Source organism: Otolemur garnettii, unplaced genomic scaffold, assembly GCF_000181295.1.
Source record: "Otolemur garnettii isolate 467f Iridium unplaced genomic scaffold, OtoGar3 scaffold00019, whole genome shotgun sequence".
NCBI lineage: Eukaryota > Metazoa > Chordata > Mammalia > Primates > Galagidae > Otolemur > Otolemur garnettii.
Genome location: NW_003852414.1, coordinates 5731523 through 5755817, shown reverse-complemented (window position 1 = coordinate 5755817; position 24295 = coordinate 5731523). Strand labels below are relative to the sequence as shown.

General features: G+C 43.8%; 1 protein-coding gene across 1 annotated transcript in view; it reads left to right on the top strand.

The window, feature by feature from the left end:
- SVIL (supervillin) overlaps positions 1 to 24295 on the top strand; it is a 237409-nt gene that overhangs the window by 58239 nt on the left and 154875 nt on the right. Inside the window, exon 3 of the mRNA XM_023511420.1 lies at positions 4813 to 4912. The gene's annotated coding sequence lies outside the window, so the exon portion shown is untranslated. The remainder of the gene's footprint in view (positions 1 to 4812; positions 4913 to 24295) is intronic.

The following is a 24295-nucleotide window of genomic DNA, read 5'->3' as shown; positions in this document are numbered from 1 at the left end:
TTTTTTTTTTTTTGTTGTTGTTGTTGAGATAGTCTCATTCTGTTGCCCTGGGTAGAGTGCTATGGTGTCATAGCTCACAGCAACCTCAAACTCTTGGGCTCAAGCAATCCTCCTGCCTCAGCCTCCCAAGTAGCTGGACTCTGGGTGTCCACCACAACGCTAGACTAATTTTTCTATTTTTAGTAGAGACAGGTCTGAGGCTGATCTTGAACTCCTGAGCTCAAGAAATCTACCCACCTCGGCGCCCACCAGAACGTGAGGCTAATTTTTCTATTTTTAGTAGAGACAGGTCTGAGGCTGATCTTGAACTCCTGAGCTCAAGAAATCCACCCACCTCAGCCTCCCAGAATGCTAGAATCGCAGGCATGAGCCACCACCCCAGCCAGTATCTGATTGAAAGGTAAAATGCCAAATGGTTGTCACTATTAACTTTAATATATTCTTCTTAGTGAAAATAGCCAGCATTTACTTAGCAAAACCTTCAGCATTTAGGAATGGATTCACTCTTCTATAGATACTGTTCTCATGTGTAACAATAAGTCCAGGATCACAAAAAAATCTATAAATTACTTGACAAGTAAAACAGACCAGTGGTTAGTACTCTTAAAATGCTCCATTATTTGTTCTTTCTCCGAGTGTTTTCTACAGCTGTGTGCACGCACATGCACACATAGTATGATAAGGAACCCCAGCCAGCCATTGCGAGCTCTCCTTTCACTTTCTAAAGGAATCACAGAGAAAGAGTGATCTTTGAGGAGGGCACTGTCCCTGCTGTCCTGACTCCTAATGGGACCATTCCACTGATATTGCTCCTAACCTCGGCTCCTACATGTGACAGTCTGGTCACTGACCAATGGCTTTTCCATCCACTTGTTTGCTCTTAGGATTAACGCTATCAGGATGACAAGTCTTGGGGTCAACACAGTAATTACCTGTCTAAAGAGTGATGGGATGGAGCTGTCCCCTCACTCCTCCAGCTCACAGCGATGTCTGCAGGTCATTATGTTATTTCTGGTCCATGGAGACCTGCTGGTGGGTGGATGGTTTTGTTGATTTGTAGGCATTTTACTTATCTATTGCACACAAATGTTCAAATTATAATAATTTTTTTATTGTTACTATGGCTCATGGAACCCTGGATGGTTGAGAATTAACTACAGTGCTCAGGTGTTTGGCACAAATTCAGGAGAGAGAGAGGTGTCTGGGAAGAACGGAGGCAGTCAGAGAAGGTCTCCTGGAAGCTGGAGGCATCTGACCTGAATCCTAAAAGATATCCTGAGGTTGGTGTGAAGGTAGGAAGGAAGTATTCAGAGCTCAGTGCACATATCTGGAAGAATGTACATTCCTGGTTCTGGGTGTCTAAGGAAATAGATGGGAGAAAATGGAGAGTCAAATTTGGGTCTCATGGCAGCCCTGTTTCCAAGGCTTGTAATGGGGGGATTTGGGAGCTCCTGGTGGAGAAGGGACATTGGGCCCACAGCTCTGACCTAGAGGCACATAGAGGTATTATAGGAGTTCAGTAGCAGGTGAATTAAACTCACAAGACACGTCCATTCAAAATGGACGCTTCCCTAGGCACCTTCTGTCAAACCAGAGATTGGAAACATTGACATAAAAGGATGTCTTTCCCTCTCCTCCAGAGCAGCGGGTCTAAAATTAGTCACAGGGCATTGTCAGAGTTTTCACACTTGAGTTGTGAAAGTCAAGGGAAAGTTTGTTTTGAACAGGAAGAAATACCCTGGAAAGGTCGAGAGAGCCCTGGGGGGATTCGACGAAAGCTTTTCTTCTGGCCTTGAGCTCAGCATCTCTTCCTGTGGCCTTAAACCCGATGAACCAACCGTCCACATCCATCCCCTACTGCCCTGTTTCCCTCTGGAAGTCCCCCCCCCCCCGTTTTTATACCAGTTTGACTAGTTTCCTCAACTTCAACCTGTCACTAAAAGTGGACCCTTTTCTGGTTGCATTCTTGTTCTTTGCTTTTTCCTAAATTACCCCGACTGCATGAAAGCTGATCATTGTGTTTTCCTGTCTATATATTCTATTCTGAAATTCTGTTATCTAGCAACTGAGGTTTTCCCTTTGTCTTAGAGCTGTGTTTTTCCACCTTATTTTATCTCACAAGTACACTTGAACCTGTAGTTAAATTTCTGTGGCACATTTAAATTATGTTGATCAAAAAAAAGACGAGTAAAATAAAGAATATACTTACTGTACTTAGAACTTCACTTGCAAATAATTTAATTAATGATCTTTAAAATTTTTTCACGGCACACCTAAGATCCTCTCATGGTACACAGGTATGCCCTGGCACCTCAGTTGAAAATTGCTCTCTTAAAGCAACACTCCAGTGTTACAAGTCCAGGCCTTTTAAGCTCTTTCTTGGTCCTGGGGCTCATGATCTGCCCTGTAGATTTTCTTCTATCTCTGCCCACAGTTGTAGAACCGCCAGAAGAATCTTCTGAATACTATGAGTAGGAGAGCTCCCACTCTAGAAGGGCACTAGGAATGTGGACCAGGGACAGATGTTTGTGTCTGGGCAGAGAGTGGCACTTTCTTTAAGAAGAAGGGGCATGCTGGGCGTGGTAATTCACACATGTAATCCTAGCACTCTAGGAGCCGAGGTAGGTGGATCACTTGAGCTCAGGAGTTTAAGATCAGCCTGAGCCAGAGTGAGATGCTATCTTTACTAAAAATAGAAAAACTAGCCAGGTATGGCCCGTGCCTGGAGTCCTAACTCTTCAGGAGGCTGAAACAAGAGGATCACTTGAGCTCAAGAGTTTGAGGTTGCTGTGAGCTATGATGCCACAGCACTCAATACCAGGGTGACTGAGTGAGACTCTCTGTCCTCCCCCTCCCGAAAAAGGAGGGGCATGCAGACACCTCTTCTACTTATAATCTCTTCTCTTTCTCTTTCCTCTTGGCCTCTGGTGGTTCTCATGGCCTGTTCCCTATTCTCATAATTTAATTTTCCCTTCCCTTGTGGCTGCTACAGTAAGAGGGTGTTCCTTCCCAAAGCGGCCAAGGGATTTTTCACAAACCAGTTGTGAGTCCTGAGAAGGAACCCTAAGGGGGAAAAGAGAGGCTTAAATTAGTCTAGACCAGTTCTCAAGGCTCCAAAGCTGCTTTAGTAATAAACAGATTTATGGGAGCAAAGGGAATGTGATTATTTTTTAGGCCCGAGAAACAGACTCTTTAAACCCAATAATTTGTCTGTGTTTACCGCAACCATCTCTGCGGCCTCACATAATGAGTTCGTGGCTGTCTGAATGTCACCAGGCAGTGGTGATGATCATTTTTCTTTTTTTCCCCTCGTGGGAATTTCACATGGGTTGAATCCCCTCCATCCCCTCACCCACCACAAGATGATTTCCTTCTAAGTTGCCTCTGGGTTTGGGGAGAACCCTGTATTCTTTATCCTTGATAAAGGAGGCTTCTGACAAACACCTCCTCAATATTTATAAAACTGAGAACTGAGGGGTGCCCACTGTGGTCCTTTGCGGTGCTGGTATCTTGCTGGCTGGTGTCCAGTTCAGGGCCTTGTGTGCTTAAATGAATTCTTTCCTGGCTTTGTAAAAAGGTAATACCTGGAAGTGCTGAACTGACCTGTGGGGAACGCAGGAGGAAGTACCTTGGTAGCCTAAAACAAAGGATTTCTCAGAGCCACCCATCTTAGCCAACTGGTAGATCTGGGGGCTTTCCTCTGTTGTATGGGAGCATGGGGAGATTTCTCCCGGGCTGAGTCACAAAGTGTCACACTGACTGCCATTCTGAGCCCGAGGGATCTCACTGTTAACATGTGTGTCATCCTTTATACAAACTACTTCTAGTCGGGCAAACCACCAGGGGACACGTATGTTTGTCTTCTATTCTGTTCCATTCCAGGGCAGGTGGGGGTTCCCCTCCCTCCTCAGCCATTAAGGACAATGCCTGTTATAGGCTGTGCCTAACATTATTGTCCTAGGCCAAGTTTTATTAAAAGCACTCATCCTGGATGGCTTAGACGCGTTGGTCTAGTTCCCTAACTCCTTGGTCCAGCTTCTCTCCTTTTCTAAGGACCTGAACCTGTGTTCGTTCCTTCTGGCTATGCACATCCAGCTCCCTGGTGAGTTCCAACCTGTCTCCTGTGTTTGCTCAGCATTCCCTGGTTCACGGCGCAAATGCCCAAGACTCTGTATTTTGCACAAATGTAGATTTGAATCGAGAAAGTACTCACAGTCACCAAAAGGACTCTTGCCCACAGACCAGAATACATAAAAATTCAGTCACCACAGAAAAATAAGAGCTTTGGAGAATGATTGTGCAGAAATGACTTTATTCTCTGTGTTTAAGGTGAAGGAAACAAAAATGCATTCTTTTACTGAGTATTTTTTACAAGAGTTTAAAAAGATAGCTAGGTTTGGTGCCTGTAGCTCAGTGGTTAGGGCCCCACCGGGGCTGGTGGGTTCAAACCCAGCCAGGCCTGCTAAACAACAACAACAACAACAACAACAAAAAAAAATAGCCAGGCATTGTGGTGGGCGCCTGTAGTCCCAGCTACTAGGGAGGCTGAAGCAAGAGAATTGCTTCAACCCAAGAGTTTGTTACTGTGGGCTGTGATGCCATAGTGAGACTCTGTGTCAAAAAAAAAAAAGATACTCTAACCACAGCCTGTAATTTGTAGATGATGTTGATGAATAATATTGAGAGAGAAAAAACTCTCCAGAGACAGCAAATTAACCATAGCACAGCGTATGCTTCTTTTGCTCAGGCATGAGGTTGTGCTATAGTTTGCTATTTTCTTAGGTCTCAGAGATTTTTTCTTCTCTTTTTCAGAGAGCACTCGAGCAATGACCCCGTGCACTCGGGAAGCTGTGATGTGATAATTTTGAAGTCCTTCCACATCTAAAGCCATGATTTAAATATCGACATTAAGGTGAGTAGGAAGGCAAGGAATGGAGCCGTTTCATGGTCAGCGCGCCACTGGTTTCGCCTGCGCTCCGAGAACAGGCTGGAGCCCATCATGAAGGCGATTTTGTTTGAATCGCGTTCAACAAGCCAGAGCGCTGAGAAAATTCCAGCTGCCTCTGTGATGTGGGATGAGACCACAAAAATACAGGGGGAGTTGAGCCATTCCTGGGAGAGTTGGAAAAAAAAAAGATCTTCCTGTTTTCTCAGGGGTCATGTAGCTTAAGGTGTTTTAGGGAAGAAAAGGAAAAACCCAATATTGTGGTTTTCTTCCTGAGCTGAGCTGTGGTGGTGAAGACGTTTTCGGGGACTCTAAAATGGGCTTTTTAGATAAGAGCAGAGAGCCAGCCCCGCAGTGAGGGCAGAAGCCTCCTTCTGGGAACCGTGCTGTTTGACCTGCTTCTCTGGGGCAGTTATTCCTCAAAGTGTGTTCCCTGGAACACAGCTCCCCTGGGCTATTCATGCAGTGGGAACCAGGGTCAGAAGATGGGTCTGTCCGTGAGTCACTGGATTACAGTTGAACGACCTTCCTCAAAACAAATGAGCCTTGTGAATCTCCATGGGTGCGTGTAATGAATGGGCAGTGCTCACCGCAGTCCTGGGAAGCTCTTTTCTTGTGGGGCATTTTGGGACCAGCGTTATTTGTTCATTAAATAGTTTATTGAACACCAGCCATGCATGGCATTAGATGTTAGAGGTACAGGGGAAAAAATGGGATTGGTAGTGCTTATGTATAAATTATAAATAAGTTACCAAGTGAGAAAAGGCAAATATTGAAAATCACACCAGCAAGCGTTTAAGAGAATGGTGTCTGCAGCTGGGTGGCTTGGTTTTAATCCTGGGTCTTATACTTACAGACTACATGATCCTGGGCAAGACATGTAACCTCTCTTTCAATTTCCTTATCTGTATGATGGTGAGCATAGTATCTATCTTGTAGATATGATAGTTGTGAGGCCTAAAATTCTGGTTACCTGAGCAAGAGTGAGACCCCTTCTCTACTAAAACTAGAAAAACTAGACAGCTGCTGTGTTGGGCACCTATAGCCACTTGGGAGGCTGAGGCAGGAGAATCTCTTGAGCCCAGGAGTTTGAGGTTTCTGCAAGCTATGACACCAGGGCACTGTACCCAGGCAACAGAGTGAGACTCTGTCTCAAAAAAATAAAATAAAAATTAAATAAAGGTTACATGCTGGCAAATGTCTGTATGACTATGCAAGCGTCACCAGAATGTGCACATGTCATAATAATGGCTGAGCGCTTTGAAAGGTTAAACTCTATAGTTGATTGCCTGGGGAAGATTTGGTGATGAGTGGAGGCTTTTGAATAGGATGATCCAGGAATGCCCTCAAGGAGAGACCTGTGAAGATGAGAGGTAAAAAAAATACAGGGAAAGCATCCACAAATGCAAAAAGATAGGGTCTGTGCAGAGAGGGCATTGACAAAATCTAATGCCTCTTCCCATTTAAAAAAAAGAAGAAGAAGAGCACTCAACAATAAACTAGGAGTAGAAGAGCATGTCTTTAACCTGGAAAGGGATCTATGAAAAACACACAGCTTGGGGCAGCTCCTGTGGCTCAAAATGGTAGGGCGTTGGTCCCATATGCCAGAGGTGGCGGGTTCAAACCCAGCCTCGGCCAAAAAAAAAAAAAAAACCACACAGCTTACACCATAACTTAATGGTGAAGGGCTGAAAGCTTTTCCCCTAAGATCGGGGATAAGACAAGTATGTCCACCCACATCCCTTCTCTTCAGTATCCACGACGATTCCTTTTAGGTGGCAACTAAGGATTGAGGTGAACCCAGAGAGCTGATAAAGAGCTTGGTTTAGGTGTCTCTGTGCAAGTGTTTCTGGAGAGGATGAGTATGTGAAACATTAACTCAAAATGGATCAGAGGCTTAAATGTAAGTGCTATGACTTTAAAACTCTTCAAAAAAAAACATGGACATGAAATGACCTTCGATTGGGTGTTTCTTTCTTAGATATCACACCAGAAAGTGCACGTGACAAAAGAAAAATAGACTAATTGAACTTAATCAATATTAAACACTTTTGCACATCAAAGGACACTATCAAGACAGTGAAAAGATAGCCCACAGAATAGAAGATAATTGCAAATCCTATATGTGATAAGGGATTGTATCTAGGCTATATAAAGAACTCTTATGACTCAGGAACAAAAAAGATAATTCTATTAAAAAAGGGTGAAGGATCTGACTAGGTATTTCTCCAAAAAAGATAAGCCAAGAAACACACAAGATTTTTAACATTGTCAGCTATCAGCGTAACTCAGATTGTAGCCACGATGAGTTACCCTTTCATACCCACCATGAAAGACAAATTGTGACAGCCGTTGGTGAGGATGTGAAGAAATTGGAACTTTCACACTTGGAAAACAGTTTGACAGTTCCTCAAACTGTTAAACATACAGTTTATTTTATTTTATAACCCAGGATATCCAGTCTGGGGTATGTACTTAAGACAAGTGCAAACAAGCAAGAAATTAAAACATATGTCTGGAGGTGGTGCCTGCGGCTCAAAGGAGTAGGGCACCAGCCCCATATACTGGAGGTAGTTCAAACCCAGCCCTGGCCAAAAACTGCAACAACAATGACAAAAAAATGTCTGCTCAAAAACATTAACGTTGGCTCAGCACCTGTGGCTCAAGTGGCTAAGGCACCAGCCACATACACCTAAGGTGGCGGGTTCGAATCCCGCCCAGGCCCACCAATGATGGCTGCAACCAAAAAATAGCCAGGCGTTGTGGCGGGTGCCTGTGGTCCCAGCTACTTGAGAGACGGAGGCAGGAGACTCACTTGAGCCCAGGAGTTGGAGGTTGCTGTGAGCTGTGATGCCACAGCACTCTACCCAGGGGGATAGCTTGAGGCTCTGTCTCAAAAAAAAAAAAAAAAAAACATTAACATTTATAGTAGTGTTATTCATAACACCCAAAGAATGGAAGTGACCCAACTGTCAACTGATAGATGGGCAAAGAAAATGTGATAATATTTTTACATACCGTAATAAAATACGATTTGGCTATAAAAAGGAATGGGGTGCTGATAGATGCTAAAACATTGAAAATGCTGAGTGAAAGAATCCGAACACCAAAGAACATATACATTATACGATTGTTCATATGAAGTTACCAGAACAGGCACACCTATAGACAGAGAGTGAAGGAATGGTTGCTTTTGACTGCGGGTGTACAGGGGTGAATTAGGAGACGCTGCTCTTAGGTCTACGGTTTCTTCTGGGGATGATGGAAAAATGTCTAAAATTAATTTGATAATGATTTACAACTCTGTAGCTATCCTAGGAACTGTTGAATTATACACATTAAATTGATGAATTGTATGGGAGGTGAATTATATATCAATAAAGGTCGTGTGTGTGTGTGTGTGTGTGTGTGTACAGACCTATGTTGGAGATTTAAGGCTCGGCACTTGGTGACAGGTGAAATTTAGGGTGTGAGGCCAAGAGGGAGAATTAAGCATGATTCCTAAATTTTGGCCCTGGGCTGCTCCTGAGAAGATGAAAAGTAGGGGAGGAGGGTTTCGTTTAGTGCATTGGGCATGGATCTTACCATCTGCGTCAGGACATTCTTTCCACGTGCTTCCTTACTAATTTACAGTATGTGAAAACAACTCTGTAGGACAGATTTCCCATCAAGTAACAACCCAGGCTTTCCCTTCTCTTGAGAAAATATTACTTAGGCTACAAAGCCCATTGGAAATGTTTTGAGCAAACATCATCATCTTGGTCTGTTTTGTGCTGCCATAACAGAATACCGCAGGCTGGGTAATTTATAAACAGTATTAAGTTTATTTGGCTCATATTTCTGAAGGCTGGGAAGTTCAAGATCACATCTGGTGAGGGCCTTTGTGCTGTGTCATACCACGGCGGGAGGTGTTGGATGGTAAGAGAGCGTGAGCGTGAGCAGGAGAGGTCTGGGCTCACTTCTTAGGGTGAACCCACCCTCAGGATAAAGAGCCCAATCTGGCAATAATGAAGTTAATTCATTCATGAGAGCAGAACGCTCAGGACCTAATCACTTCTCAAGCCTCCAACAACGTTGCACTGAGGATTGAGTTCCCAGCACATTAACCCTGCGGTGGGGGGGGTTCATTCAGCCCACAGCAGCCATGTTTTGAGCATGTGACTGAACACAGTCACACACACACACCCGTGTTCATGATGGATGAGTCCAGGCAGTGTATGTTTTCCTTTCCCCAGAGGTGTGTATGTGTGCACCCATGCACCTGCGTATCTTGGTAAGTCAGTTTTTTTAAATTATATATGTGTGTTCCTAGCTAAATCCTTTCCCCCTCGTCTTGCGTGGAGTTTAAATGGTCTATCATAAAACAATATTCTAAAAAGCCAGTGTTTTGTGATCAGCTTGTCATGAAATTAGAGAACAACCTTATTTCTTTTTATGTTTCTTTGTTTTTTTATTTTTGAGTCAAAGTCTCACTCTGGCACCCTGGGTAGAGTGCCATGGTGTCCCAGCTCACAGCAACCTCAAACTCTTGACTCAGCCTCTTGAGGATGACAGGTGCCCACCACAACACCTGGGTAGTTTTTCTATGTTTAGTAGCAATGGGATCTCACTCTTTCAAAGGCTGGTCTCCAACTCCTGAGCTCAGAGAATCCACCCACCTTGGTCTGCCAGAGTGCTAAGATTACAGACATAAGCCACCACCCCCAGCCAAGAATGTCCTTATTTCTTTAACTTTGGTTAAAGACTCCTAGTAAGGGTTTTTCTTGTGCATTTTTAAAAAATTATGTGGGTATAGTTGTTTGGTTGTATTTTGGGGGGGGGGTTGCAGTTTTTTTTGGCTGGGGCTGGGTTTGAACCCACCACGTCTGGTATATGGTGCCAACGCCCTACTCCTTGAGCCACAGGCACCACCCAAGTTTGGTTTTGTTCTATTGTACCTATAAGGAAGCTTATTATAATGGGGGCTTTGCAGATGGCATTTTTTAGCATTACTTTCATTCAGACACTTTTATTCTGAATGAAAGAAGCATCTTCATTTGTTCTAGAGAAGGCAGATCCATGGAGTCTTCAAATTTATTATTCTGAGAAAATGGTATTAGTTGTGTGTCCTACTTGACCAGAAGTTAGACTGTCATCCATGAAGGATGTTTCCAGGTTAAAAGAAATGCTGGCTTTCTTTTTGTTTGGCAATCCTATTTGTTTCAGCTGTCCTCTGCCCTAGGTTTAGAACTCACCCTCACCTCCCTCCAAACAAGAGAGAATTAGAGTGATTATATGGGAGGAATCACTTGAACTTCACCCTATTATCTTGGCTACAAGGCCTTCTTGGCCACAGGGCCGTGCTAAAGTGCACTTTTGATTTCTTGATTTTAAAAGAGCAGAGGAAAGTGCTTGCTAAGAGAAAGGGTTTGGTCTGCTCTGCTCTCGACTAACCTCCTCCGAGCGAAGACTGCAGGAGAGGATCACCATGACGAGGGTCGCACCAGGTCAGTTTGCCTTGCCTTCTGATTACTTTCAGAGCTTCGGGCCATATGAAGCAGGTGCCACTGACAACATGTCAGGTCGTTTTATGGAGCATCGATTCCATTCTTTCTGCTGAGGGTGGATCTGTGCAAGTAACTTTTCTTTCTCCAAAACGTCTTATTTGTCTTGGGAGGCAGCCAGGCCTCTCGTGTGATGTGTGTGCTGTGTCACAAACCTCTATCCCCGAAGCCTCAACTTGGCTTTGGCCATCAGATAGAGGAGTGTGTAGGAAACAGGCAGGAACTTCACCCTGTTCAGGCTTGTTCAGAAGACTTGGGAGCAAACCCCAAGGTGATGTTTGTGAATCTGTGCGTACAGAATCTGTGCGTACCTTTGGGCATGTGTGAAGGTAGGTGAGAAGAAGAGTGAACACAAAAGGGGACAGGTAAGGGACTTGTAGATTTTCTAAAAACGATTCCATATGTGGCTGCATTTAGGAAACTGATTAGCTGGGCTGGTGGGGGCCTCCTCTCGTTCCCCTGTTGTTTTTCTAACAATGATTTTTGGATGTTGATAATGAAATTAGCTTTAATTATTTCAATTAAAAACACAGATTTGACTTTTTAAAGTAAAATACAGGTTTTGTTTTAGCTACCAAAACATCAGAGGTATCCTGCTCTCTGAATTGGAAAAAAAAAAAAAAACAAGAATATAACAATCCTGGGTACATGTCAAATCTGTTGAGTGTAGAGTATAAATGTCTTAACACAATAATTAAGTGAGGGGAAGGCTGTGTTAACCACTTGGATGTGAGCTTTCCAAAATGTGTATAAAATCAGCACATTGTACCCCATAAATGCTTCAATGTGCACAGTTATGATTTAATAAAAAAAGAATATAATAATCCTAAAGGAATCTCTTTCTTTGCGATCTTCTGTTTGACCTAATGTAAGCTGTAGGCCTTATTGAAGATAAAATTTACCATAGCAGGAAAGAGAAGTTGAGGAAGACTCTACATTTGCCTTTGTGTTCCTCTGTTCCTCACCTGGTTCTCTCTCTACACACACCTGCACACACACACACACACACACACACACACCCCTACCTACCTATATTTACATGGAAAATAGCCAGTAAAATCTAAAGGGGAAAACAGAAGGTACACGACAGCCAAACACAAGGCTGAATATAAATTGGAGCAAGTCTTAATTTTTTGTATTTCACTTTCATTTGGATACTTTGACTAATTCTCCTCGCCGGGTTGAAGACTTTGCAAACATTCTTTGGCCCTGGGAGAGAGTTGTATAACCATAAAACTTGAGAATCCTGGCCCTAGAATAAATGTTCCTTTTAAAACCCCAAGGACAGAAAATTGAATACAGCTGTGCAAAAATAAATAAATAAATAAATAAATAAGCCAAGTGATGGTTCTGGGCTGCAGGCGTCTCGACCAACTTTCCTAGCGCACTTGAGCTGTGGTTTCTTGGAGCTGGGCGGTGGGGAGCTTTGGTGTTCTTTCTGAAGGTTTTAGGGAAAGGCCAAGACTTCCTTTAGAACTGTGTGTTTCTGGGATGTGGCAGTGAGCCTCTTCCTGCTGGCACGGTTATCTGTCATCTTGCTTGCCCTATGCGTGTTCTTTTGTTTTCCCACGCAGAGGATTGGGGTTTGTAGGCCATTTTCTGAGATGTCACGATCCCACCGTGCTTACAGTTCCTGCTCATAAGTAAGCTTCAGGGCTTCAGCAGTGTACAGGAGAGTCAGACCTGGAGAGATTTCTAGAGCCAAATTCCCACTCTTTTGCCCTCAGTTCTTGAATTTTCCTCAGCATAAAAAAAGCTTTTATGCATGGTCCTAAGCACATGGCACTGTTGTTCTGTTCTTCTCTTCACCCTAAGTTGGAAACCTGGATGTTGCATCTCCAAAGTTTGTTTCCCCCGTGGGTCCCTCTGTTGGGTTTGTAGCCCAAGGGAAGCTGTCACCGTGGCCCCCTAACCTCTGTGCACCCTGGCATTCATCTTTGCTCTTTTTTTCAGACTGTGTAATGATGATTCATACTTCTTCCTCTGCTAGATTAGATGACTGTGATTTTCATATCCTGGACTGCCCACTGGGGATTTGAATGAAGACTTGTTGGTATAGAAAGGCAGTATCGTGTTTCTGGGCAGAAGGGACTGAAATGTGCCCACTTGGCCATCATCGGACAGCATTAGGGAGGGCCCGTCTGAAAAATAATCCTGCCTTCGGGGCTTACCACATCAATTAACTTCCCATCCAGGCCAGCGGCCCAGCCTCTGTGTGCACAGGGTCCTGGTACAGCGGATTTACGTAAGTGATGCCAAGACTTCAAGAGCAGAATACACAGAAGGTTTTGCAAGGGAGTCCTGTATTGAAATCAGACACTGCTTAATAAGGAAGATCTTTCCCAAAGTGGTATTTGAGAAGGAGGTTCATTAATTTAGGCATGTGGAATAGTCTACTCAAAACTAGCAGGGATTAGGGTCGCAGATTTAGAGGGGAAGCAGGGCGGGAGAGAGTCATCAAGGAGGTAAAGTAGCCTTTGGAAAAAACTCAAAGTTTTGGCCTTTCCCCTATAGAATATTTATGATTCATTCTGTTCACTCAACCAACACATACTGAGTGCTCACTATAGCTGAGCACCATCATGGGCCCTGGAGATTAATAGCAGTTCACAAAACAGACAAAAATCTCTGACCCCTCGGAAATCACATTTTAGGGGCCCTTGCCACTGAGGGCACAAGTGTGGGCTGAAGAAAGGCACAGTGAGGATTTAGGAGTACCCGGAAGGACTCCTGAATAACTGTAGTTATTTGAAAACATATTTGTTTATTGATTTACCCCCCTTCCCTGTGACACAGTGTGCACGCCCGTCCCGCTGTCAGGTAACCGGCCATCTTCCAGTAGAGCCCCAGAAGGGAATTATTCAACTATGCTGATGAATAATCTACTTTAAGAAGTCCAACAGAAAATTTCAGGGTCTTTGTAGGGTAGTCTGCTACAGCCTGGGCTTCCATTAGAGGGAAATTGAGGTGCAATCAAATGTTTTTACCTTTGTTTGCGCTCCTACAATCTAATTCTCCCTGCAGAATGCCTCGCGTTAATGTATTTTTTCCCTTGAATTCCTTCCTTTCTTTATTCCTTTCTTCCTTTCTTCCCCTCTGCCCCCCACCTTAGTTGTAAGCGTTTTTCACTAGGGAATATGAGACAGTTTGCCTTTGCCTTGTTTTGTTTGTTTGTTTGGGTTATTTATTTATTCATTTTGAGACAGAATCTTAGTCTGTTGCCCCAGGTTATAGTTCCATTGGCATCATAGCTCACAGCAACCTCAAACTCCTAGGCTCAAGCAATCCTTTTGCCTCAGTCTCCCTGAGTAGTAAGGATTACAGGCGCCTGCCACGATGTCCGGCTAGTTTTTTTTTATTTTGGGGGTTTTGGTTTTTTTACAGGAGACAGGATCTCACTCTTGCTCAGGCTGGTCTAGAACTCATGAGCTCTAACAATCCGTCGGCCCCAGCCTCCCAGAGTGCTAGGATTCCAGGCGTGAGCCACCATGGCCAGCCAGGGCTTTGCCTTAGGGTTACAGAGTCTCAGTGTTTGAGAACTTGAAGGGCCCTGATTTAGTCCATTAAGTGCAGCTATCAAGGAATCCCAAGAGCGTGTAATTGATAAAGAGAAGAGGTTTAATTGGTTCATGGTTCTGCAGATTGTACAAGCAGCACACACATCTGTTTCTGGAGAGGACTCAGGGAGCTTCCAGTCAAGGGGGAAGGTGAAGGGAAAGCAGGGGTGTTACATGGTGAGAGAAGGTGGCAGAGGGGGAGGAGGCAGTGCCAGATCCCTTTAAATAATCAGCTCTCAGGCAGTGCTTGTTGGTCAGTGGGTAGGACACCGGCCCCATATACTGAGGGTGGCGGGTTCGAACCCAGCCCCAGCCAAATTGCAACAAAAAAATAGCCGGGCGTTGTGGCAGGTGCCTATAGTCCCAGCTACTCAGGAGGCTGAGGCAAGAAAGGTGGAGCCTAATCGTCTAAGCCCAAGAGGTGGAGGTTGCTGTGAGCTATGACACCATGGCACTCTCCCGAGGGCAATAAAGTGAGACTCTGTCTTTAAAAAAAAAAAAAAAAAAAATTCAGCTCTCTGTAAAGTAACAAAATGAGAACTAGCTCATTCTCTACCAAGGGCCCCAAGCCATCCATGAGGGATCCGCCCCTGTGCTCCAAATTTCTCCCACCAGGCCCCATCTCTAACACTGGAGATCACATTTCAACACGAGATTTGGAGGGGGCAAACATCCACACTGCAACAGGCCAGTGGGAGTTTTAACCCAGATCAACAATTTTCAGTTCTGGGACTGAGACCAAGTCCTCGCTCGACAGCTGTACGAGAAATCTAAGAAAATGAACTGAGTGTTCCATAAAGCTAAACTGAACTGATTCCTAATCTTTCCATCATTTTCTTTTCTTGAACTTTCCGGTGGTTTAGCATCTTCCACCTGCCCCATAAATGACTCATCCTGAACTCAGGCACCTGCCCCTCCCGTCCTGTTCCCACAGCTGGCTCCTGCTGCCCATCCTCCACTCTGTTCTCCCACACCCGGTTTTCAGAGGAAACCCTGTGTGGTAGCCCCGCCCCCGGTATAGGAGTCACTGCCTAAACCTTGGGGTAGGGAGTTTCCTCTTGTACTGTCAGGGAGGTGAGCTCCATATCCCCAGCTGGTTAAGATCCGTTCTCATAGTGGCTCAGTTTTATAGAATTATCGGTCCTGTGGTTTCACTTATTACAAGCTTATCAGGCTTCTGTGGGTTGGCCAAGTATGCAGCCACCGTTACTCATAAGTCTGGTTCTGGAGGAAGATGAGAGTGCAATCCTCACTGGGCTGGGGGGTGCTCCATCCCACCCTCCCCGCACTGGCCATGCAGGGTAAGTGAGGGGCTGGGAGAACATGCTCAGAGCAGCCCTGGGTTGTCATGAGGTGTGGGGTGCTTTCTGAGAAAAAGCACCCAGACTTGGTGCTTGCCATTCAGGAGTAGAAATGGCTCATTCTCTCTTAATGCTTGGGATTAGCAAAGGAAACCGTGCTTGCGGCGATGCATTTGGTGACATCAGCAAGAGCACAAGCCCAGTGCAGTGGCTTACACCTGTTACCCCAGCACTCAGCACAAGCCTGGTGTGGTGGCTCACATCTGTTACCCCAGCACTCTGGGAGGCCAAGGTGGATGGGATGGATCACTTGAGCTGAAGAGTTCAAGACCAGCTTGAGCAAGAAGGAGATCCCATATCTACTAAAAAAAAAAAAAACTAGCTGGGTGCTGTGGGGGGCACCTGTAATCCCAGCTACTTGGGAGGCTGAGGCAGGAAGAACCTAAGAATCTGAGGTTGCTGTGAACTGTGACACTACAGTCCCCCTCTTTAGCCTGGGTAACAGAGGGAGACTCTTTCTCAAAACAAACAAACAGGGCAGCGCCTGTGGCTCAAAGGAGTAGGGTGCCAGCCCCATATGCCGGAGGTGGCAGGTTCAAGCCCAGCCCCAGCCAAAAACTACAAACAAAACAAACAAAAAACCCAAAACATAAGAGCAGGGACAAGGAGGTGCTGCCAAGGGTCTTCTCAAGCCCGATGGCCTCATGGTCTACAGCTCACATCCTCACCTGAGCAGTGACCCCTGTGGCCCTGCCATGCCGTGATTCGCTGCTTCAGAGCAGACAGAAATCCCATGTTTTTGGATATCTACTGGCCTAAATATGGAGCATGTCACACTTTGTACATCTCTGATTACTGGCAGGACTCCGAGGCTGGTGTCCAGGAATGTGATGTCAGTCCAGCTGTGTGAGAGCCTGTGTCCCGGGTGCCAGGCACGGTCCAAGCTCACCCCTGGCAAACTCACATTTCGTTTTGACCAGGAAGCCAGCAGTTCTGTTCATGCTGACCTCTGCTGCACACCCATTGCTCTGAAGCGGCAGCCTGGGAGAGAACAAAGTGGCTTGATAATTGGTTGTTTCAGACAGTGACCTATGGATGACGGTAGAGCTCAAAGATTTTCATCTAAAGCCAGTAAAATTCGCCAGAAGCTTTGAGAAAATAAGAGACCAGACAGATCGACAGTTTCCATTGATTAACTGATTGAGATTATTTGGGAGAAGAGTTTTGTTGGCTAAAAAATATTAACTGAAAATAATATCCCTTTTTTTGTTTTGTTTTGTTTTCTTTTGTTTTTAATCCACCCATAAACAAAATTGCTTGCCCAGGGCCCAGAAGGCCACAACCTTACACTCATGCTGGTTTATCAGATAGTTTTTAGGTATCGGGAGACCACAGCATATCTGTATCTTCTCTCATAGATGTCGAAATCCTGAGCTTATTAAGGAAATGAAATGATTCCAAGTCTGGTCCCGTCACAGATGAAATTAGGGCAGAGTACAGGTCCTGGTGGCTTGGCTTTTTTGTCCCCTGGAAATGAGCAGCCTAAAAAATACTCCCAGCAATTGCTCAAGTTCATTGCCATTTGGAAAGCAGAACTTTGCAGAAGACAGGAGCAATTAGCAGCTTTGCCGTCCTGCTTTCCCTAGCCTGACAGTCCTGGTCAGCGCCCTGACATCATCGTTACTCCAGAAATAGGAGTGGGCAGCGGACAGTGAGGCCGCTACACAGAATGGGAGATGCCTGCCTTCTTTTCCTCCTGTGAGCTGAAGATCAACTTGTCGCTTTCTTCAATTCTGGAGGAATGTTGTACATCAACTCATCAAAGCTGAAGGGAAGGGGAGAACGTTGTAGCTGCATTCAAATGAGAAAAAGAGAGCTCACTGCAATCCGTTTTGATTTCAGCTTTCTGTCTGTGCATCACAAACACTTATTAGATTTTCAGAGCGCCAGATGTTGCCAGGTTCTGGGGAATACAGAGATAGGACAGAGTCCCTGCTCACTGTCTAGAAGTTGCGGAATCAGAGACCGTGTCAGGATTTGTAAGAGAAATACAGTCAATGGAGCCTTGAAGGATGATGAAGGATTTTCTTTCTTCTTTTTCTTTCTTTAGAGACAGAGACTCACTCTGTCACCCTGGCTGGAGTGCAGTGGTGCGATCATAGCTCACTGCAGCCTCCAACTCCTGGACTCAAGGCATCCTCCTTGTTCAGACTCCTGAGTAGATTAGGGGTCTCCTAAGGGAGAAGGAAGGGAAATCATTCTGAGCAGCCTGGATATATAGCAAGGGTGATCAGTGTGGCTTCTCAGGCTGGGGGAAGGTCACTGGCTGTGGGGAGCAGCAGAGCAGGGGGTAAGTCAGAGGGGCCAGACTTTGGAGTTTATCCACCAGGCCAGACATCTTTGACTTTTTGCTTTCTGGGGGTTTGTTGTTTGTTTTGCTTTCCACCAACACGAGTACTGTGTACTGGATGATACCTACACAAGTCACTTACCTCTCAGGTTTATCTAAATGTGATATTGCTATAAATCAGATCGTGACAATTCCTCATGACCTCCACCGCTCTTAGGAATACACCGTTAAAAGTAAGTCACCACAGATCTTAGTCAATACAAAATAATCACTGGGTTAAGTGTCATTTCCAAAGTCTTTATATGTAACCAGAAACCCCTTTTCTCCTACTGATCAATATCTAAATGCAAGAAACTAACAGTGAGTCTTTGACAGAGATATTGTGACATTTGTCCTTGAAAAAATTTAATCCAGTAAGTTTGTCCCACGAGCTTCCATGGGTGAGGGGTGACTGGAGGCAGCTCAGGAGCTCACGAGGAGGGTCCAGTTGGGAGTGAACAGCCCAGATTGGTCAGTTTAAAGGTCGTTCTTGGAAGCAGTGGAAAGGAAGGAGGGGTCTAGGGAGCCAGAGGTAGGAGGCAGAGGAACAGGGCAGAGATTCTGTAATAGTCCTGACGTGACCCATGAGAACATGAAGAGGGAATGGAGTAGAGGACGAGGCTGAAGTCAGAGTGGCCCTGGTTTCTGGTTTGGCTAACCACGTTTCTGATGGGGAGGTTCTGGTCAGTTCAGAAAACACAAGCCAGTTCCCTGATGTGACACAATGAGCAAAGAATTATTTGTCTTGGGTTTCATGTTCCCGCAAGATGATCCTAGTATTCTGAGCCCCGAGGAATCACCAGAATCTGGATTTCTGCATCCAGATGTGACAGAACTTACCTGGTCAGACTCCCAAGGTATGTGTCCTGGGAAACAGATGGACCTTTGAGGGAAGGAGGAGTAGACGCATCAGTCAAACAACTGAGGGGGAGTGATCAGGAAGACATGGGCAGTGCCCAGGACAGAAATTTTTATAAAGTGGACTTTCCATGAAGGCGGATGTGGTCAGAAAGTGTCAGACTGCGGGGAGAGGCCCAGTCTCGATGCGGCACGAGCAGAATCCACTCTTGGGAAGGCAGTTCTGAGGACGAGGGGGAGGAGTCTGATGGCAGGTAAATGGTCACTGAGGGAGAGGAGAGAGTGGTTCTGGAAGATGCGTGATGCTAGAGTAGAGAGCTTGGAAGGGAGGCTGGGACTGAAGGAATTTGGGGAGCCGGAGACGAGAAGCAGCAGCATAGTCTTGGGCTTGCTGTGATCCCCACCTCCATGAACTGAGAAGACACCTCATCTTTTTGTGGGTGTCCTGGCATTCCCCAGAGCTAATCATCTCCAAAAGAAAAGTCCAGCTTCAGCTGTTATTTGGCCCTCAGAAGTGGCACTTCAAGATGTTTGGATCAAGGTTTTATGTTATGGAATTTGAGAGAAGAAAGGGCACGAACCATTCTCCATCCATCCATCCACCCCACTGCGTGGAAGGCGGAACTGTCACCTGATCTTTTTATTACCAAAAGTGAGGTCTCTAAGATGACAGAAATCGAGGAGTTCAAAAATTTGTTTTCTGTGAGACTTGAAGCCTATACCACAGTCCCAGCTAGTCAGGCCACTGAGGTGGGAGGATCACTTGAGCTCAGAAGTTCAAGTTCAGCCTGAGCAGCATAATGAGACCTGTCTTTAAAAAAAAAAAAAAAAAAAAGACCTAGTATCCTCTCTTTTCAAAGAGTTGTTTTCTTACTATTTCTCCAACGTAGGTCAGGTTTTGAAAATTAATAATATGGAACAGTGGGTTGAATTTCTGAAAATTCTGTGGCGGTATCATTTTCTATTATCAGATAGGCCCTGGGTATCAGAGGGGCTCTTTGTAAGTATCCACACAGCCTGCAAAAGAAACGCATTCAATTGGAGAGAAATGCTTGTCATTTCTGTATCAAATATTTTACTTTGGGTCAATGACTTTCTTGCAGGGAAAAAAGAAATATTTCTGATTTGAAGCTCTTAAGATAGCATGGATCATAAGTCAATATTTATAGATTTATTTAAAGTAGAGTGAGAGTAAATAGCCCACTGACAAATGGATGGTTATGGAAAGGTTCACTTGATGTAGGATTGTACGTGCATCTTTTTATCCAGTTTCCCCCAGGTAATACCTTTATAACAGGCACAACAATGTCACAACCAGAACATTGACATTGATACGATATCGATAGAAAGAGGAATTCCAGAACCAGGAGCCCCTGTGTTGCCTCTGACAACTATGATCGATTCCGCATTTCCGTGTTGTCATTGGGGGAATGTTATGTAAATGAGATCATTTAATAGTTAACATTTTAGAACTGGCTTTCCTCTACTTGGCGTAATTCCCTGGATATTTATCCAGGTCATTGCAGGCATCAGTAGTTTGTTCTTGTTTATTGTTGAGTAGTACTCCATGGTATGGACGTACCACACTGAGGATTAAGTAGAAGCTCCTTGATTTTCTCTTTATTATTTATTTTTGCCTAGGGATGGCCCATTGCTCTCACACTGTTCGTTGAAAGGTGAATGAGTTTGGCATGTTTGTGTGGGCCTATTTCTGGGTGCTCTAATCTGTTCTGTTGATCTGTTATCAACAGATCAGATACTGTTTATCTCTCCATCAGCACCACACTACCTTGATTACTGTGCTATGTATAAGCATTAAGCCTTAATGTGGGATAGATCTTCTCACTCTATTCTTCTTTTTAAGATTGTTTTTAGCTAGTCTAGGTGGGCCTGTGCCTTTGCATATAAATTTTATTTTATTTTTTACTAAATCATAGCTGTGTACATTAATGCAATCCTGGGGTACAATGTGCTGGTTTTACACACAATCTGAAATGCTTTCATCAAACTGGTCAACATAGCCTTCATGGCATTTTCTTAGTTACTGTGTTAAGACATTTATATTCCACACCTAGTAAATACATTTAAATGTTAGAACAAAGAGGTGGCCAACGCATAGAGAATATTTTATAAATGTTTTATAAAATTTTGGAATGAATATTTTGTAAATAAAGGCACTTGTAGCTATTATTTCCCATTTCCCCTGTGTATGGCTACATCATGGGTGACTTTGAGGATACCCTGTATTATCTACCAAAACTCCTTGCAGGGGTCAATTTGGGATGAACTGATGTCTTTCCTATGTTAACTTTTATAATCTATGATTATCATTTTGTGGAAAGAAGTGGGTGTGACAAGAGTTTTCTGAGTTAGGAAGATAGCCGAAAAATTTCGTAACTGTTTTAAGCAGGTCACACTGACAGAATAAACTTGGATTCAGATAATCAAACACAAAATATATTAAAAAAATGATGGAGAAGAATTATCCTATTAGACTCTAATGCATTCATGTAGGACAGTTTGGTTGCTGCTGGGCTACAGTTGAGAAAAATCTTGAGAGGCACATAAGTGAGATGTTTATTTTGTGGGAGTGAATCTTTTTTAGGAGAAAAGCCACACTATTGTGGTAATAGTGATTCATTTTCTCCTCCTATCTTCTCTTTAAAGACCCAGAATCCCAGGTAGTCAACTATCCAGAATTAATTAAAGTGTTATTTTTACTCTGCTTTTCTTCAGAAAGCATTTTAAGCAGCTTCTACCAATGCATAAAACTAGATAAAATCAACTTTAAACTGAGGGAAAAGCTGAATTAGGAATATAAGATGAGGGCTAGGACTAAGATTAAGATGCACAAGTTACCCCGGAGAAGTTTTATTTGTCTGTCATCTTAAGGTGGGTAAAAAATGTGGCTTGGACAAATGGTAATTTTTACCTCTGGCACAAAATACAATAGAACCTCTGTAAGTTGACCATCCAATGGACTATAGCAAAGTGGTCGTCACAGGGGGGTGGTCAACACAAGGAACCAGGCCTACTGTACTGACACAGGCATGTGGTGCATGTCTGGTCTCTGAAAATTAGGCCAATTTCATGAGGTGGTCAGTGTAGGGAGGTGGTCAACTATGGAGGTTCGACTGTTGTCATGAAGCCACTGTTTAATTATGATACTTATATTGAGTATCTGCCATCTTTTCACCTAGCCACAGGGCTGTCCATTTAGGGGAAGGCATTGTCCTGCACGGTTATTTAGTAACAGGAATTCAGATCTGCCTTGTGAAGCCTCCCTTCTCTGACTGGTGCAGCTGGTGGTCTGGGAGCACTGACATCCAGCGACATACCACCCGGAGGCCCTGCACAGCCCACAGCTTTTGCTCCAGCCTCAGAGTTACAGGGTTTGTAATGGACAATTAAATCTCTCTGATGTTCTCTGCAAACAACAGGAACACCTCTAATTGTAAGTATTTTTGTGAACAGGGCCGTCATATTTAGTTAATGCTTTTTTTTTTAAGTGTCTTTATAATGTTTACAAAAAAAGGAGTGGCTTTTGAAGAACTCGTGCTTAAGAGGTTTTTTTTTCCCCCCACTAGTTAAAGTTCACCTGGTTTTCAAGAGAGGTGACCCACCTGAGGTCTGTAAGGTCTTACCAGTCAGGAGTATCAATATTGAATATAAGAAAAAAATGTGTGCATAGTTTTAAAGAAATTATTTCCAGCCCAGTTTTTTCTTCGATGATTCACTTCCTAGAGTTATTGGAAGAGTTAGAAACCCACAGAGGGCTGTAGCATTTGTAAAAGACTTGTGTCCCCAGGGCCCACTGTTTCATAAATACACATCTATAACATGTATATTCTTTCCTTGTGGGGTGTCCAGTGTCTTGAGTTTTGTCAAGGATTGTCTGTTCTTTTCCTTCTTCTTTTTTTTTTTTTAACCTAAAAACAAAGTTAGAGAAATGTTTGTCCATCCGATTCTATGCTGTTTCTTGTCGGCTGCTCAGGACAGACCACTGTTGTGTTTTTTTTATTTCTCTATAAAAGAAGCTGTGAACATGGTGCAGATGGGCTAATTGCATCTGAAGTAGCTGCTGGCCAGCCCTGCTGCAACAGCTGATGGGTTCCTCTCAGTTTTCCAGAGCTATTTCTGGTAGATTAGCTGGTATCAAGGCTCTCGAGTTCAGGCCATAAAAGGCCCGTCCCATGCAGAGTTGCTCCATTGCTCTGCCCGAGTCCTCCCAGGCTAAAGCATCCTCAGGTTTCACGGGGATTTGCCCAGTAATGGATGGCTCTACCAAGGCCAGGTTGGGGAAGTTCAGCCTCAAGGACACCCGGGGACGGAAAACTTCAAAAAGAAGACTCTTTTTATTAGTATTTTGGCGTTCTTTTTGGAGAGAAACTCTTGGGATGTAGCCTTCACCTATTTCCTGAACTTGACATCCAAACGCCTTTTTGGAAAGCACCGTTCTAAATTTATCCTGTTCTGAATCATCGCTTCTGATAGATGCAAGTTGCCTTGTTTTGCGTTCTGATATTTGGTTTTGTACAACGTTCTTTGGGCTTAACTTTGGATGTTCTACTTTTTGTTTAGCATTTGGAAGTAATAGTCCTTGAAAAGAGACTCAGAGAAAATACTCCAGGACGTTCAAAGCCGGATTCAAGGATATCACGTGTTTTGTTTTATGTTTTTTTTTTTTAATTAGAAAAATAAGGAATTGCAGTGTGATTGCCCCTCCCCCTTTATCTTAGAGGAACAAGAATTATACAGAAAGTAAGTGAAAAATCTTCCTATAAATCTAAATCCATTTTTTTTAAGTGCCATCTGTTTAAGCATGCTTCCTAAGGATCTGTTGACTGCAAACATTGGAATATTCTTGCCAGTATTTTGCTAGTTATTACAGCTTCTCCTGTAATAACTTTTGGCATAATTTTTGCATTTGGAAGGATATTTTTTTACTTGACTTTATGGTACAGAAAGATTTATTACTAACAGTTTGATGAATATAACTTAGTACTTTTTGTTTAAGTATTAAAGTACTTGAAGTCTTGGAATTAAAGTATATTCAGAAATACAAAAGGACTTTAATCATTATACTCCAAGTATGGGGATGGAGTTCAGAAGGGCACGTTTTATGTCACTGTTAAAATACACGGGACATAGAAATCACCAGTGATCCTTTGTATAGCTTTGTTTTAAGGGTTCCTTATCTTCATAGTCAGATTCTTCAAGCTTGATTGTAAAAACTTCTGATGTTCCTGAAGTATAAGAAAAATCTCCCTTCGGGCTCTAGGATGTGAATTGTATTTTATTTTTAAATTCTCCAAGGGAGGAAAAATGCCTACAGAGAGCTCTGGTCTCTTTGTAATTTGCTTCTGCTGAAAAACAGCAATGAGATGTAGAACGTTGAATGGTTATTTAACATTGCTCCTTTTAAGAAATAAGAGTGTTTTCTTTATACCATATCAGATGGACAAGTGTGGCAGTGCTTATTTTTATCAGGTAGGCAGACAGAATATTTATAGAGAAGAACTTCACCGGTGAATACTGCTGTTTGGGAATGCTGGGGTGGGGAGGTTGCATCTGGTTTTCCCAATAACTGCCACTAGCAGGGAATGTCATTAAGAATTATTAACACCCCCCTTGACACGCTATAGGGGAAAGGAAGTTGCCTATAGCACCACCCTGGCCAAAATGGTATTGCCAGTCAAAAA